The sequence below is a fragment of the Phocoena phocoena genome, chromosome 14 (genome assembly GCF_963924675.1).
Source record: "Phocoena phocoena chromosome 14, mPhoPho1.1, whole genome shotgun sequence".
Taxonomy (NCBI): Eukaryota; Metazoa; Chordata; class Mammalia; order Artiodactyla; family Phocoenidae; genus Phocoena; species Phocoena phocoena.
In genome coordinates, this window is record NC_089232.1 from 30,556,495 (window position 1) to 30,572,365 (window position 15,871).

General features: G+C 43.8%; 1 pseudogene; it reads right to left on the bottom strand.

Annotated features, from left to right (window-relative positions):
* Nucleotides 1-13,949: 13,949 nt before the first annotated feature.
* Nucleotides 13,950-15,151, bottom strand: LOC136133557 (kelch domain-containing protein 10 pseudogene; annotated as a pseudogene).
* Nucleotides 15,152-15,871: the final 720 nt, after the last annotated feature.

The window sequence follows — 15,871 nt, forward strand, 5'->3', positions numbered from 1 at the left end:
AGGGCTGCATTCATTTTATCTCCTCTTCGCAGGGTCTTTTGTTGTCCTTGGATACCCACCTGACATATGTCCCTGAGTATACACTCAGCAACTGATTAATCATAAAAATAATGACATTCCTTGGAGCAATTGACATTATAGAAAAGCATCTGCTGTCTTTCTCAAGAGGGAGGGGTAGGCGATCTCCGGGTTGGCACAGACAGCTGCTTTCCCTGGGTGGGAAGCAGTGGTCTGGCTGTAGAGGGGGATCTGGTCTCCAGCACATGGCACTTCCCTGCTTTGTGCTGGGATGTTAGAAACACCATACTAACCTCGGAGATGGGGCCTGTGCCTCTGGAGGAGACCAGTTGCCCTTACATCTAGGTATAATTTCCATACTCCTGAGGGCTCCTCCCACGGTGGCAATCTGCTCTGTCTCTGGTCTGTATTTTGTGGCACCGTCTGGAAAAGGGGTGTGGGAATAATAAAGAAAACAAAACAAAACCTATAGCAAGGATGGGGTAGGGGCACTTTACAGTTCACTTGAAATCTTAGGTTCAGTTCCATTCAGATCCAGAAGAGAACCAGAGGGCACGTCCAGGTCACCACCACATCCTGTTTGATTTTTTAATCTCCTAAACAATCCCAAATGCATGTACTTTTCTCCATCTCCCCCATGCTCTGGTCCAGTCCCCATCATCCCCACCCTGTTTAAAACGCATTAGTGCTTCCTGTTATTCTTAGAAAAAAGGCAAAACTCCTCTCTGCTCCCATCTCATAGCACTTGCTCCCTTGCCCACTCAGTCCAGCTTCAGCCACACCGGAGTTCTTTCTGCTGTTTACACTCACCAAGTGCTTTCCAGCCTCAGGGCCTTTGCACTAGCTGTTCCCTCTGCCTGAACTGCCCTTTCACAGGGTCTTCCTTAGCTAGTTCCTTCTTGCCATTTATAACTCATCCTAAGTATTGCCTCTTCCGAGGGCATTCTCTCTCTCAGTATATGTGCATTTACATACATAATATACATACATATATTTACGTCTGTACACACACATAATTTTTTAAAACTATTTGAGAGTGAACTGCAAACAATGCTTCCCATCTACCTCTAAGTACTTCAGTGTGTGTTTCCTAAAGACAAAGACATTCTCTTATATAACCAAATACAATTATTAAAACCAGAAAATTAACATTGGTACAATCCTATTATTGAATCTACAGACTCTTAAACTTCTGCCATTGTTCCACTAATATTCTCTTAGAGCAAAAATAAAACAATTTTTTTTTCCTGGTCCAATATTCCATCCAGGATCATTTCTCTTTGGGATGTTTCAGCCTGGAATAGTTCCACAGTCTTCCCTTATCTTTATCGTAACCTTGACATTTTTTAAGGATCCAGGCCAGTTCTTTCCCTGCATGCTCTTCAGTTTGGATCTGTCAGATGTGTTCTCGTGATGAGGTTCAGACTGTGCATTCTTGGCAGGGCTAGCAGTGAGCTGGTGCTGTGTTCTCTGAGCGTCCTCTCAGGTGGTTCACACTGCCAGTCTTCTCTATTGTAACGTTACTATTCATCTCTTGTAATTGTGAAGTACCTTGTGGGGATGCACTCTGAGACTGTATAAGCATCCTGTTTGTCATCACCGTTTTGCCCAATAGATTAGCATACAATGACGCTTCTGGCTTGAAACAATTATTACCATGTTGGTTTCCAAATGGTGAATACACCAACCTCTTTTTTTTTTTTTTTTTTTTGCGGTACGTGGGCCTCTCACTGTTGTGGCCTCTCCCGTTGCGGAGCACAGGCTCCGGACGCGCAGGCTCAGCGGCCGTGGCTCACGGGCCCAGCCGCTCTGGGGCATGTGGGATCTTCCCGGACCGGGGCACGAACCCGTGTCCCCTGCATCGGCAGGCGGACTCTCAACCACTGCGCCACCAGGGAAGCCCTTACTCTGAGTTTTTAAAATTTATTTTATTGAAGTATAGTTGATTTACAATGTTGTGTTAATTTCTGCTGTACAACAAAGTGATTCAGTTATATATATATATTAATATACATATATACACATTCTTTTTCATATTCTTTTCCATTATGGTTTATCAGAGCATATTGAATATAGTTCCCTGTGCTATACAGTAGGACCTGTCGTTTATCCATTCTGTATACACTGGTTTGCATCTGCTAATCCCAAACTCCCAATCCATCCCTCGCCAATGCCCTGCCCTGAGTTTTAAATAGGGTGTTATTTATTATCTATCTAGGATGTAAACTCCATGAAAACAGGATCCTTACTTGTCCTATAAACTAGTACATCTCCCCTCGTACCTGGAACACTGTCTGACACCTAGAAGGCTCTCAGTAAATGTTGATTCATGAATGACTGATTGTAAATGGCTGAATGGAGAAATATGACCCAGCAGCATTTGGCTCCCACATGTCACCCCCTCTGGCCTCTCCAGGCTCCTCGGCTCTGCTCTCACATTAGCTTTCCTTTGATTCCTCATACTGGCTGTGCTCTGGTCCACCACAGGGCCTTTATACATGCTAATGCCCCAGCTTCACTGTTGACTCTTATTCTTCCCTACCATGTCAGCACAAATGTCACTTTCTTAGAGATGCTGTCCCTGTCCTGCCTGACCTGCTTTAGTAGGAGGCCAAATTCGCTGATGACAGGGATTCCCAGCACAGTGTGCGTGCCCCTCCTACACAGCAGCCGTCATGGGTGCAGGTACAGTTGTTTCTGTGGTTACGGGTCAGTGCCTGCTTCCCGCACCAACCTCCACCTTCCATGCTTGCCGGGATGTTGCCTGGTTTTGCTCACCGTTCTACCTCCTACACGGCATTTGATGAATCATGCAACATCTAACAACAGCGTTCGTCCCTTTTCTGCAAGAGTGTTCCATTTGGATGGAGTTGATTGAATGAGCAACTCGGCCAATTGAAATCTTCAGTGTTCGGTAGAAAATTCTTGTCAGTGTTCTTTTAATACTGTGAAATGTTCAACAGTGCTATTAAATTATTCCTTAGCCTTTACTTCTGTCAGATACTTACTCAGAGTTTTAAAATAGTCAAATGCATTTTGATTGGAATGTTCAGTCCAAACACTTCCATTTTCAATGCTGTAATATTGTGACCCTAAATTGCCAAATGAAGCTCATTTGATTTATTAAAAATACCAACATGATCTGCAAGCTGGGGTAGTCTTGTTATGTTTCAGAGGAATCTAGCTAAGTTTCTTATTAGAAAAATACACTCAGAATAATTTCTTGCTTCATGTGAAATGTTTAAACCACCTCTTTGCCTTAAACTTTGTTATGAAAAACCAATATGCTGGAATTCACTCCCCAAGGTATTATGAGTAATTCTGAGAAGGGAGTACTTAAAGACAATGTCTTCATTTTCTTGGCAAATTAAAACCTTGGTTTGAAAGGCATTGCCACCTTCTTAATAGCTTGTGCTTGTCTTTGCTGTGCACAGAGATGGCTTTAAATAAGCTACAGCCACAGCTTCCAGCAGGCCTTACTTCTGGGTTTTTAAAACCAGGTTCTTAAAAAAATAAACCTGACAAATCTTCCTGAATTTTACAAACTTATTTGCAATTTTACACACTTATTGAGAAGAAAAAACATTTCTTCTCTTCTTGTATCAATGTTAAGTTCACTGTTGTGGCCTCTCCCGCTGCGGAGCACAGGCTCCGGACGTGCAGGCTCAGTGGCCATGGCTCACGGGCCCAGCCGCTCCGCGGCATGTGGGATCTTCCCGGACCGGGACACAAACCCGTGTCCCCTGCATCAGCAGGCGGACTCTCAACCACTGTGCCACCAGGGAAGCCCGTCAATGTTAAGTTTTGAAGTGTGTATCCTCTCATAAATTACCTGGGTGATTGTAACGTACAAAGCAGCAGCATAAAGATAACCACAAGTTACCACCATCAATGACACTGAACATTTTCTGTAGAGCAGAGATGCCTCATGTTCACATGTATCTCGTGGTAATCCAACTCCCAGAGAGACAGTGTAAAAATACAGCCACATTATACTTTGTACTTACCCTTTTATGAGTCATACATACAATGTACATATTATACAATTGTACATACACATACAGACACATTACTGTGTTGGACGATACATACAAAACCTTGCTCTCTTTTTATGGGTAATTATTTCACTTCATCTAAAAGAGACTATATATATATATAGATAGATATTAGAAGTTAGAGAAGAACACCCAAAACTTATGTTTGTCCTGTCAAGAGCTGGCTCCAAGCAGGTATAGCTGAGCTGCTTGCGGTGTTTCGTTCAGCCCAGTGCATGCATCCACTGGTGATGTACCTGATGGCACATTTGCATGCGAGCAGACATGAATGGGCTCTACGTTCCAAAAAATTACCGACTCAGAAATAGAATTTTCCTACTCAAGGACATGTTTTAGGCAGTTCTCAAATCTGCAGAAGGAAAAGAAGTCATGGAAAAGAAGAATTAACCCAAGATATTGGTAGTCTCAGACGTACTTAAATTAGGAATATTAAAATGCATGGCTCATTATAGTTTTTCAAATAGTTGGAGAAGGTGGAATCAAATGCCTGTAGAGCCCCTGTTGCATTTCTTTAGAATCTTCAGGGTTCTCAGAACACAGTTTGAAAACTTCTAAACCAGATCAACATCCTCATTTTATTGTGGATTAGAGGGATGTGAAAACTTGATCAATTGATTTGCCTGCAAGCCCATCGCTGGGTGGGGTGTGTGGTGGAGGAGCTGAGATTATGATCCTGCCCTCCTGACTTTAGGGTGGTTAGGACTGGTCTGAAGTGAGAGAGGGAGAGGCAGAGAGAAAGAAGAGAGAGAAAAGAGGAGAGGAGAAGAGGAGGAGAGGAGACGAGAACGAACCAGTTAATGTCAAAGGCGGACAATAAATAGTGATTACCTAGTTAGAGCTGCAAATGATGGTTACTAGTTAGAGTTTTAAAAAGAGCCTTAACTGGGCTTCCCTGGTGGTGCAGTGGTTGAGAGTCCGCCTGCCGATGCAGGGGACGCGGGTTCGTGCCCCGGTCCGGGAAGATCCCCTATTCCGCAGAGCGGCTGGGCCTGTGAGCCATGGCCGCTGAGCCTGCATGCCCAGAGCCCGTGCTCTGCAATGGGAGAGGCCACAGCAGTGAGAGGCCCACATACCACACACACACAAAAAAAATAGCCTTAATTTTTTAAAAAGCATTTTTAGATTCACAGCAAAATTGAGCAGAAGGTACAGAGATTTTCCTATTTACTCCCTGCCCCACATACATAGCCTCCCCCGCTTGTCAACATGCCCAACCAGCATGGTACATTTGTGACAATCCATGAACCTACACTGACACATCATTAGCACCCAAAGCCCGTAGTTTACATTGAGGCTCAGTTTTACTAGTTAGATTTTAAGTAAATGTTCAGGTTGGAGGACGGGCTTCCCCCAGCCCTGGAAAGAGAGGTAGGGCCCAGATTGTCACCACCCACAAAGGTGTGGCACATCCCTATTGTCCCACAAGCTGGGGGCAGGTTGGTCCCCTGTGGGCCGCGGCTCCCTCCCACTTCTCCAATAACTAGTGGAACTTTGTACGCCAGTCCTAGTGTGAGGCGGCTGTCCTGATCCAAGGCAGGGTGATACACCATGAACCAGTCGCGAACATGGATCTGTTCCTTCCCTCCGGGTCAACTGCAGAGCCAGAACTGGATCGTTTTCTGTGTTGAGAATTGTGCTTCTTATAGGCTTATTATGCCTGAGGCTTGCGGAACCTATGACTTTCCCTAGAAGTTGCCCGATTAAACACTAACATCTAACGCAAATAAGCAGCCATTTTCTAAAATAGGGCCGTTGCTGAGTAATAGCACATATTCTTCCCTTCCTCCTATTACTGCTCCCACCCCGCACGGGCTGGGCTGGCTTCGCTTGCAGATAACCTCCTCCTGCACCCTTTTCTTGCCTCCTCCAGCCCTGATAGATTTTTGTATAAATTTATTTTATTTATTTTTGGCTGCATTGGGTCTTCGTTGCATTGCACGGGCTTCTCACTGCGGTGGCTTCTCTTGTTGCGAAGCAGGGGCTCTAGGCACACGGGCTCAGTAGTTGTGGCTCACAGGCTCTAGAGCGCAGGCTCAGTAGTTGTGGCACATGGGCTTAGCTGCTCCGCGGCATGTGCGATCTTCTCAGACCAGGGCTCGAACCCGTGTCCCCTACATTGGCAGGCGGATTCTTAACTACTGTGCCACCAGGGAAGCCCAGCCCTCATAGATTTTTGTTTTCTGTCTCTATACGGATACATTCTCTTTCCCAGTTTTACATATTTGCTATTTCTCTCCTTTATTGAGTTGCTAAGAATGCGTCTATTTATTTATAACCAGCTCTTGGATTAATCAGTTTTGTTTTATTAATTTTTATTATCTTATTTAATTCCTTTCCTCTTTCCTTCAGTTTATTCTGTTTTTCTAACCTTTAAAGCTGAATGCTTAGCTATTTTATCTTCATTCTTGTTAATGGAAGTATTAAGGCTATGAGTTTGTTTCCAAATATGGCTCTGGCTACAGCTCCTAATTGTCAATATATCATGTCCTCTGTCATTTTCTAAATAATGTGGGATTGCATATTATACACGAGGTTAATAATATGCGAGGTTAGACTTCCTCTCTGAACAAATGTTATTTTGGGGAGAGTTTTAAGATTTCTAGTTGGCAGTTTTTTGTTGTTAAAATTTATTAGCTGGTTTTAATGTTTTGTGGTCAAAGAATATGTCTTTCTCAGTATTTAAGGTTTACTGGAAGTTCCTTTGTATCCTAATTTGTAATGAATTTTGATAAATGTTCCATTAAGGTATAATACAAATGTCTCTAAGACCTCCTGCCTGTTTTCAATATGCAATTTACCTTTTCTTTTAATACGCAATCAAAATGGTTCAAGCCCCTATTCTACAAACTGTGGGAAGGCCTGTGCCCTTCCCAGATTCCCCAAGACTTTTCACGTGGAGGGGTGAGCATTTCTTGGTCCACCTCTTACTCCATGCTTTTGGTGTTTCTGACCATGACCTTACCCAGCAGGCTGTTGGTCATGACAGGCCCATTACACTGCAGTATCAAGTCACGCCATGATCTCAGTGGCTGAACACACCAGAGGTTTCTCTCTTGCTCCTGCTGTATGTCCACCGAATTTTGGTGGGGAGGCCTGTCCCATGTCTTCCTTACTCAGAGACTCAAGCTGGTGGAGTTGTCACCATTTGGAAATTGCCGGTAGCTGCAGCAGGAGGAAGGGCTCTAAAATGCTTCTTTCCAGATGAACACCTGTCCATATTTCATTGACCACAAAAAGACACGTGGCAAGACCAAACTGGAAGAGAGTGGGGAACTACCATCCTCGCCTATACCTGAAAGTAGAGAGGAAACAGATACCGGTGAGCATCACACTTGAGAGCTTGCCTTCCAGAGGAGCTGCCCTCTTTGTTAATACATTTGCTCTCACCGAACCTGTCCTTTCTCCTTTATTCTCCCAAAGCACCACTAATCCAAGGCTCTTCTGCATGTCAGACTTTTAATCAAAGGGTGAGGCAGACAGAAGGCATTCATAGTATAGGGCTGGAAACAACTTTTACATTCAATGTCAGACATCAGTGATTCTCGAAACGGGAAATTTTCACTGTTTGCTTCTGTCTACAGGCCTCTGTTTTTCGCCGTGTTCTGTTCCAGTGCCCCTGCTTGTCCCTGCATCTCTCATCTTTCCCCATTTGCTGTTGGTGCAATAATTACTTCCTCTGTAGGGCAATTTATCCCCTTGTCTCACCATCTTTTTCCACATCAAGACTGGGGAGGGTTGGCAATAAAAGGAAACACTTCTTTCCTTTACTAACTGCACTTCTGACACCAAATGTCTGACATTTTTTCCCCCACACTGACCAATTCTCCAACACTAGCTGGTGTCCCATAATTCAATTCAATTCTGACACTATTTACCTGGGGTAAGATCCTACGAGTTAAGGGCATGGTCCCGTGAGGTTGCCCCCATTTCAGATACCAATTGCAAGTCCAGGCCTTTGCAACTTCTGACTGACTGGCTATAAACCAGGGGTTCCCACAGCCCCCTCCTTGGGTTCAATAATTTGCTAGAACAGCTCACAGAACTTGGGGAATCACTTACTTACATCCACCAGTTTATTATACAATAAAGGATATAATGAAGAATAAAGATGAAAAGCCAGATGAGAGGTACTTGGTGAGGTCTGGAAGGGTCCCAAGTGCGAAAGCATCTGTCTCTGTGGAGTTGGGGTGCACCGCCCTCCCAGCACATGGGTGCGTTCATGCTCTCCAGACTCTGTACTTTAGGGACTTTTATGGAGGTTTCATCACATAGGTATGATTGATTGATTATTCTCTCAACCTCCAGCTCTTCTCCCCACCCCAGAAGATAAAGGGTGGGGCTGAAGTTCCAAGATTCTACTCATAGCTTGGTCTTTCTGGTGACCATCCCCCAACCAGGAGCCTACCAACAGTTACCTCATCAGAACAAAAGATGCTTCTATAATCTAGGAACTTCCAAGGGATTTAGGAACTCTGTGTAAGATGCGTCTATCACCCCCTCACTTAGGAAATTACAGGAGTTTTAGGAGCTCTGGGTCAAAGACCAAATATTAGAACAAAAGTCACTCCTAGCACCCCTATTATGGAAATTTACAAGGGTTTTAGGCACTCCAGGTTGGAACTGGAAGCACTGACTAGTATATATATTTCTTATTACTTCACAGCAAGGGAGGCAGGAGCTCACTTTTCATTTTTTAAGGGTCCCATCAAAAAATTTCCTAGGCCAAAAAACAAGACAGAACAACCCACCCCCTCCACTATCTCCCTGAATAAATGATGCTTTTCTTAGAATAAAGAAAAGCTCTGCTGAAATGTTTGTTTTAACTGCTGCTCTAGATGCTTGCAGTAAAATTCTTTTTTATAATGTTACGTTCAGTATACACCTTGCTATCTAAATCTATTGGGTTCCTGAGTTTGTACTGTGAGGACGTGGGTAGTGAGGGATTCTCTTAAATTTAATTAATCAACCTATTCAGGTTCTTTACCTCCTTGCCCATTTTTTTTAGCCTCTTTCATTTGTCATGACTGAGAAGCATATTAATGTCATCCATTATTATTGGGATCCTGTTATTTTCTCAACAATTCTCAATAGATTTTGCTTTATATCTACAGTCCAATACTATGTTATGTGATGCATAATAGTTAAACATGATATTTTCATTGTGGGAATTACTCTTTTCAAATATAAAATAATCTTTATATCATCTAGAGTTTTTTACCTTGAATTTTATTGTTTTTGATATAAACATTGCAAATCATAGATTGTTTACATTTATTTCTCCCTGGTGCCTATTTATCCAGCTAATTACTTTTTTTTTTTTTTTTCTGGTATGCGGGCCTCACATTTAGAATACAAAGGAGGCATCAGAAACACACTGACTTTCTCTAAAGCCACTTCCTTGTACACAGAGTCTGAGCAGGGACAGCGCCAGGCATCTCCCTGTAAAGGCACCTGCCAATGAGGATTTTACTGGAAGAACTAGGCAAGAAAGGGAAACCTCACTCACATGCAGTCTCTGAGGCGAGCCTGGGCTTAGCTCTTGGTACAGGGTATGCTTAGGCCACACACGATGCTTGCCTTACTTTAAAACTATTTGCCACAGTCCTGTTAAATAGTGTGGAAGTCCTTTTGCACTCTGGTGTGCATGCCGTATGTTCAGGACAGCTTTTCCCACCTTATCTGGTTTCCTACAAGCAGGTAGGAAATACAGTGAATTTACCCTAAAATGTCCAATCTGTATTTATGTATCTTGTCAGTGTTTTGCTGTTGGTTTTCTAAAACAATCTGATCAATAAATCTTATGCAGATCTAAAAAAAAGAAAAAAAGATATGTATTTGATGAAGTCATACAACATGACTAAAAGTAATTAGTTGGCTGGGCTTCCCTGGTGGCGCAGTGGTTGAGAGTCCGCCTGCCGATGCAGGGGATGCGGGTTCGTGCCCCGGTCTGGGAGGATCCCACATGCCGCGGAGCAGCTGGGCCCGTGAGCCATGGCCGCTGAGCCTGCGCGTCCGGAGCCTGTGCTCCGCAACGGCAGAGGCCACAACAGTGAGAGTCCCTCATACTCCAAAAAAAAAAAAAAAAAAAAAAAAAGTATAGTGGAAAAGCAAGTATTTGCAAAGAGCCAAAGAAATGTATCCAAATGATGGGATTTCCTCTGCATCATACACAGCTTTTTTCTTCCAATATGTGCTAAGAGTTCTTTGGTGGTTATAGGAGAGACAGCTTAGAACTCAGGGCAGGAGACTATGCCAAAGCAGAAGAGTGAAGAGTGACATCTAAACTCACCATTAACCGCTGTCATCAGGTTGACTGCCTACAGCTAACTGGGCTGCTTATATGTTTGCTGGTTTCTAACCCCTCTGTGATTCCTGCTTTTCAATTTCTAACTACACGTTAGCCCCACTCCATTGAAAAGGAGGTGCTTGTGGGAAAGGGTAGGGAGAAGGAAGAACTATAAATGAATCAATTGTTTGATAGATAAGTTAAAACACTGATTATCTGTGGATTTCAATTATCTGTGCTTTACTTTGGGTAACGAAAGGTCACTGTTAATACACTTTTGCTTAGAAATGTTAATTATTATATTTTTAAACCTAGCTATGTAATGGACATGAATAGCTTAGAGCAAATTTTTACATCATGTCACCAGGGCGCTGAAGAAAGATTTGCCAGTAGAAAGGGTTTCAGTTTGGCCCCTGAACAGTTAAAATTTCAATCTATTCTATACTGGTTTATAGATTTTCCGGAATATGGAAAATACTTTATTAAATGAAGAAAGCATCATTTTTTAATTCTCCATTTAGAAAACTCCTTACAGGTAGACTTCCTTGTTCCTAGGCAAAGAAATGTAAGGTATGCCAACATGAGATAGTACAAAGATGACTGGGGAAAAGTCTCAATTTTAACAGACCCAAGAAACAATAAATCTCTAAGAGTTGGAGTAAGGAGGCACTGGACTTGGAAGTCCAGCTTTACCAAGAGTTGGCCTAAGCCAGCCAATCACATCTCAAAGTTTTGGTATGATTTGACTCTCAAGTAATGAGCTGGCTTCCCCAAGACAGAAACAAAATAGTAGTCTACCTGCTTTATAGTCACACCTTATATATAATCTGTATATATCCATACGTGTTTCTATATATTGCACTTAAACTTACAGGACTGCAGTAAGATGGCTGGGAGTACCTCAAAGAGGCAGAGAAGCAGCGACATAAACTTTCCTAAATCGAGTAACAGTGTCAGGAATTCAGAGTGCTGGCTTTGGATATACTAAAATGCCTGGTGACTCCCTATATAAAATTCTAGTCATCTACATTTAAGTCATCATATACACAGTCTCATTTGGCATCCAGAACACGTACACATGTGTGGTTCTATAGCCCTCAGAGCTGATCATACTACATCATTTTCACAGTGTTATATTAAAAGAAGATACTTTAGACCAAGGATATGTACTTTTATGAAAACGTTACACACAAGGTCTTGGATGCCAGGCCTCCAAAGTCTACCTCAAGGAAGACCGCCTTCAGAAGGTTTTAAAAAGGATGCTAGCAAGTGTGGATTGAACCAGTCTCTCTTTCAGATCTCTGGTGTCGTAGAACTAGAGACCTGCTTATATCCCGAGGACTATGGAAGGATAAGCACAGAGGCTGAGCATTCAGTCTTTGGTCCTATCAATCCAGGACACAGATCCTTTTGCCACCCAGGGGAGTGTGACTTGTTTAATTATGGAAAGTTTCCCCCCAAACTTCCAGAGACTAGATTGGAGTCATGCAAAGCAAAGCTTTGTTTTGAACTAATGGAGCTGCTCAGACTGACTTGCTCTGGAGAGAGCTCCTCATTGGAACAAGCCTAGCAGTGGGTGGTAAGAAGTTAAAGGCCTGACTGGTCATGGCAAGAGGAGGATGGGCCTCTAGAGGAGTTGCTCCTTTTCCTGCCTCTCCCCTAGCCCCTCACTCCCCGAAAAGGACCCAAACTCACAGATGAAAGGTTGTTACAAGACCTTGCAGAACACAGGCTCTACGAAATCAGCCCCACATGGATGGGAGGTTATAATAAGGCCTGGAAGTTAGGAGTCCAAGTCTAGAGGTCACATTTTTCTCTTCCCCAGAACTGAACACTAGATGGTAACTTTTTAGCCATAACTCAAGGGTGATTTTAAATCCACACATGAGCCTAAGAGATTCCCTTCTGGGACAAAGGAAAAAGAAGAATAATTTTAAAATCTAAGCGAAAAAGAGGCACTTAAAGAAAAACATGTCCCTAGTCTCCCATCTGAGACTCCTGTTATGATGTAACCAACGGGATGATCAGCATTGTGCCCTCCTGCACACCTTTAGCACCTTTCATACACCGAAGGACTTCCAGCTGCTATGTCTCAGTGACCACTCTAGCAGCCTGATGACAAAGCAAGTGAACATTTAGGTCATTTCTTTTTTAGAATTAAAATACAACACAAAACAAACCAGAACTGAAATTTCACACCAAAGTGAATGATCCTCAGTTTCATTCCTTCCTCATGCTAGTTTTTAAAATGATACTTAGTTCATCAGGAAGAATGACCTGTGGCTTTTCCCCAAGACCTTTTTCCAGTTACTAGGCAATTACTCACAGCACCATGCACATTCAAGCAGACAGAAAACGAGGCAAAAAGCTAAGAGAAATATCAAGGGCCAACTGGGTTTCTAGAGATAAAACCCATTGCCTGAGAATATGGCAGGTGCACGGCCCAGAGTGAGAAAAGAAACAGTTCTGGAAGAGATATGGGAACATATGTATATGTATAACTGATTCACTTTATTATAAAGCAGAAACTAACACACCATTGTAAAGCAATTATACTCCAATAAAGAAAGAAAAAAAAGAAACAGTTCTGAAAGGAAATGGCCGATATGACAGTCAAAGCTCACAGCCCAGAGCAGAAGCCCTCCCTGCCCTGCTCTACTCTGGCTTCTCACGAACTTACATTTATGTCCCACAGCATTTATGCCACACACTTGGGGTCTGCAATTCCCCACAATGAAGTCAAAAAGAACTTGAAACCATTAATAAGCGTAGGAGAACTTCAAAACTTCCCAGAACGAAGAACTTTGACCACCATAAATTTCTTGATTTGACATGTTCTTGGTGCCATAATTTCTAAGGGCAATGACAAACAGCACAACTACAGTGAAGTCTTTAGAAAAGTCAACTCTAACCACTGCTGGCACCATAAGGATGAGAAAAGAAATCGTTAATCAAGAGCTGCTGAGCTGTTTAACTTCTCTCCAAAGTCAAAGGATCGGATTGGGTACCTAGGCAGCAAGGTATCAGTCACTGCGTCCATTAGATGCAGCTACTCGATTAGGTGTACCTTTGAAAACAGGAAGTTAAACATCTAGCTTTCCCTATAATCTGCAAGAGTCTCAAGGTTAGCCTTCTTGTTCTATCCCCAAAACTTCTTGCTGTTGTTGCTGGATTTAATTTTTAAAATTTTATTTTTATTGATGATGTTGCTTTAATTTATAGAGCCCTGCCTGAAAGGGTCATATGTTTATAGAGTTCCTTTAAATTTTTCTTTATCTTATCTTGATTCATCACATTATTAAGGTACTTTCAGACTTGCCGTCAACTCCATCAAGGAAGAGGGAGTATGTGAGTACGTGAGTACGTGTGTGTGTGTTGGGGCAGAAGGGAGAGAAGCAAAGAAAAAAAGCACAAGGGAAAGTGAGATTCCATAAATTGAAAACAATTTACAGAAAGGCATCTGATGTATTTTCTGAATAAGGCCTTGATCAGGGTAACCAATCCTCTCTGTAGCACATTCTACACTGCCCATAAATAAAGGAGTCTCTTTAAATTAACATTTCCAGTATCAATGAACAGTCCAGAAATCCTCATTTCAAGCGCTCGATGAGTCCCTGTGGGAGTCCAAGGTGCAGAAGCTGTGTCCGGGAGAGGTTTGCTAGGTTGGGGGAGGCCGCAAGCAGCTTCTCCCACGCCAGTTCCAGCAGGCTAGTAACCATCAGCCAGATCTTAAACAACGACCCAGCCCGTTTATTTTCGTGGATGTTCAACACTCCTCCATGAATGTACATGCAACCAGCTGGTGTAACAGCTGCAGCGAAAATAAACTGGCTCTGGCATGGTAGCTGGGAGCTTTACCCATTGAAAACTCTGCAGATTCAGCTTCCAGATATCTCCCAGGATCACTTCTCCATTATAGCCCCCGCAAATAAGCACATCATGTTTTATCTGAACACAACTGTGACATTTTCGGGCTGCAGGAAAGCTTATTTTTTCATGGGGTTTTGTTTCAATTTCCTCCCATGCATTCATTTCAAGGTTGTATGCATGAATCCTGTTTAAGGAATAAGCTGTCCAAGAAGTACCGCCTCCCAAGATGTAAATCCTCTGCCCATCATGTGTAATTTCAGGTCTGTATCTCTCTTCTGGTGGATCACAGGATAGGTTGTTTGGTTTCAGTTGTGTCCACTCTCTGGTACTGAGATCTAATTTGTGCAGGTCTGTGCTGTAAATATAGCCAGTTGTCCCTCCAAAGCCATAAGGGGAGCCATTGATGATAGCCATGTCCTGTCCATATATACGACTGGGTTTCTTCCCCGGACAGCTGAGTAAAGCCCATCTCTTATACTTCACGTTACAGACATGGACGTCATTGCCATTGCTCTCACCAAATGGGACGCCTGTTCCTCCAAACACTAACAGGTTGTTTCCATGCAGCACGAGTGACATAGATGCCAATGCTCGGGGCATGTAGCCATCTGTGCCCATCTGATGCCATACTCCTGTAGCAAAATGATACCTCCAAAGTTCCCTGAAGAGAGGATAGTCTTCATGATCTGGCCCTCCTGATTCATCATAACCTGGGTTGTAACCTCCAAACACATAGATTGGTATTAGCTGCCACACAATGATGTCTGCCTCGTGCTGGTGGAGGTCTGTGGCCTGGCGGGTGCGACCGCCCGGAGAGTTGCACGGAGCGGTTGAGCTGGCCGGCTCGCCGACCCCCGCTGCCCTCAATGCCCCCGCCGGCCCCGCTGTCTCCGCCGCTGCCTCCTCCCCTCCGGCAGTTCATGATCTGCTAACGACTGCGGCAACCCGGTAGCGGCAGCCCGTGGCCCGGCGGCCCTAGCTGAGCCTCCTTCCTGGGTTCCTCAAGAGACCCCACATAATTTTCTTTTCTTTTCTTTTTTTTTGCGTTACGCGGGCCTCTCACTGTTGTGGCCTCTCCCATTGCGGAGCACAGGCTCCGGACGCGCAGGCTCAGCGGCCATGGCTCATGGGCACAGCCGCTCCGCGGCATGTGGGATCTTCCCGGACCGGGGCACGAACCCGTGTCCCCTGCATCGGCAGGTGGACCCTCAACAACTGCGCCACCAGGGAAGCCCCCCACATAACTTTTTATGAGTAGTCTAGAGGTGGATTTTTTTGACATTCCCACACCTATCCTGTCATAACCACTTTACATTAGTGTCTTCAAATCTCTGGGCGCAACATAGCATGGGAATCCATGTCTGTCCTGGCCGTGTTGCATGACTGACACTGCAAACCTGGTACAGATGTAGCATGAGAGATGCTCACAGGGGTGATGTGTGTGTGAAATGGCTCTGGCCACTGGAGGAGCACCTTCCACATCATAGTGGGAAGTTTGCTAAATTTTCTGGAGGGTATAGACCCTGAGGGGAGGCATGTAGTTGGGGAGGAATAAGGCCTCACTTTCCACCTAATGAGCTTTCTGTCCTGCAGGTGACAAAGACAGGTGCCCATATCAGTCACTATTTGTGCCTCTCCTTCA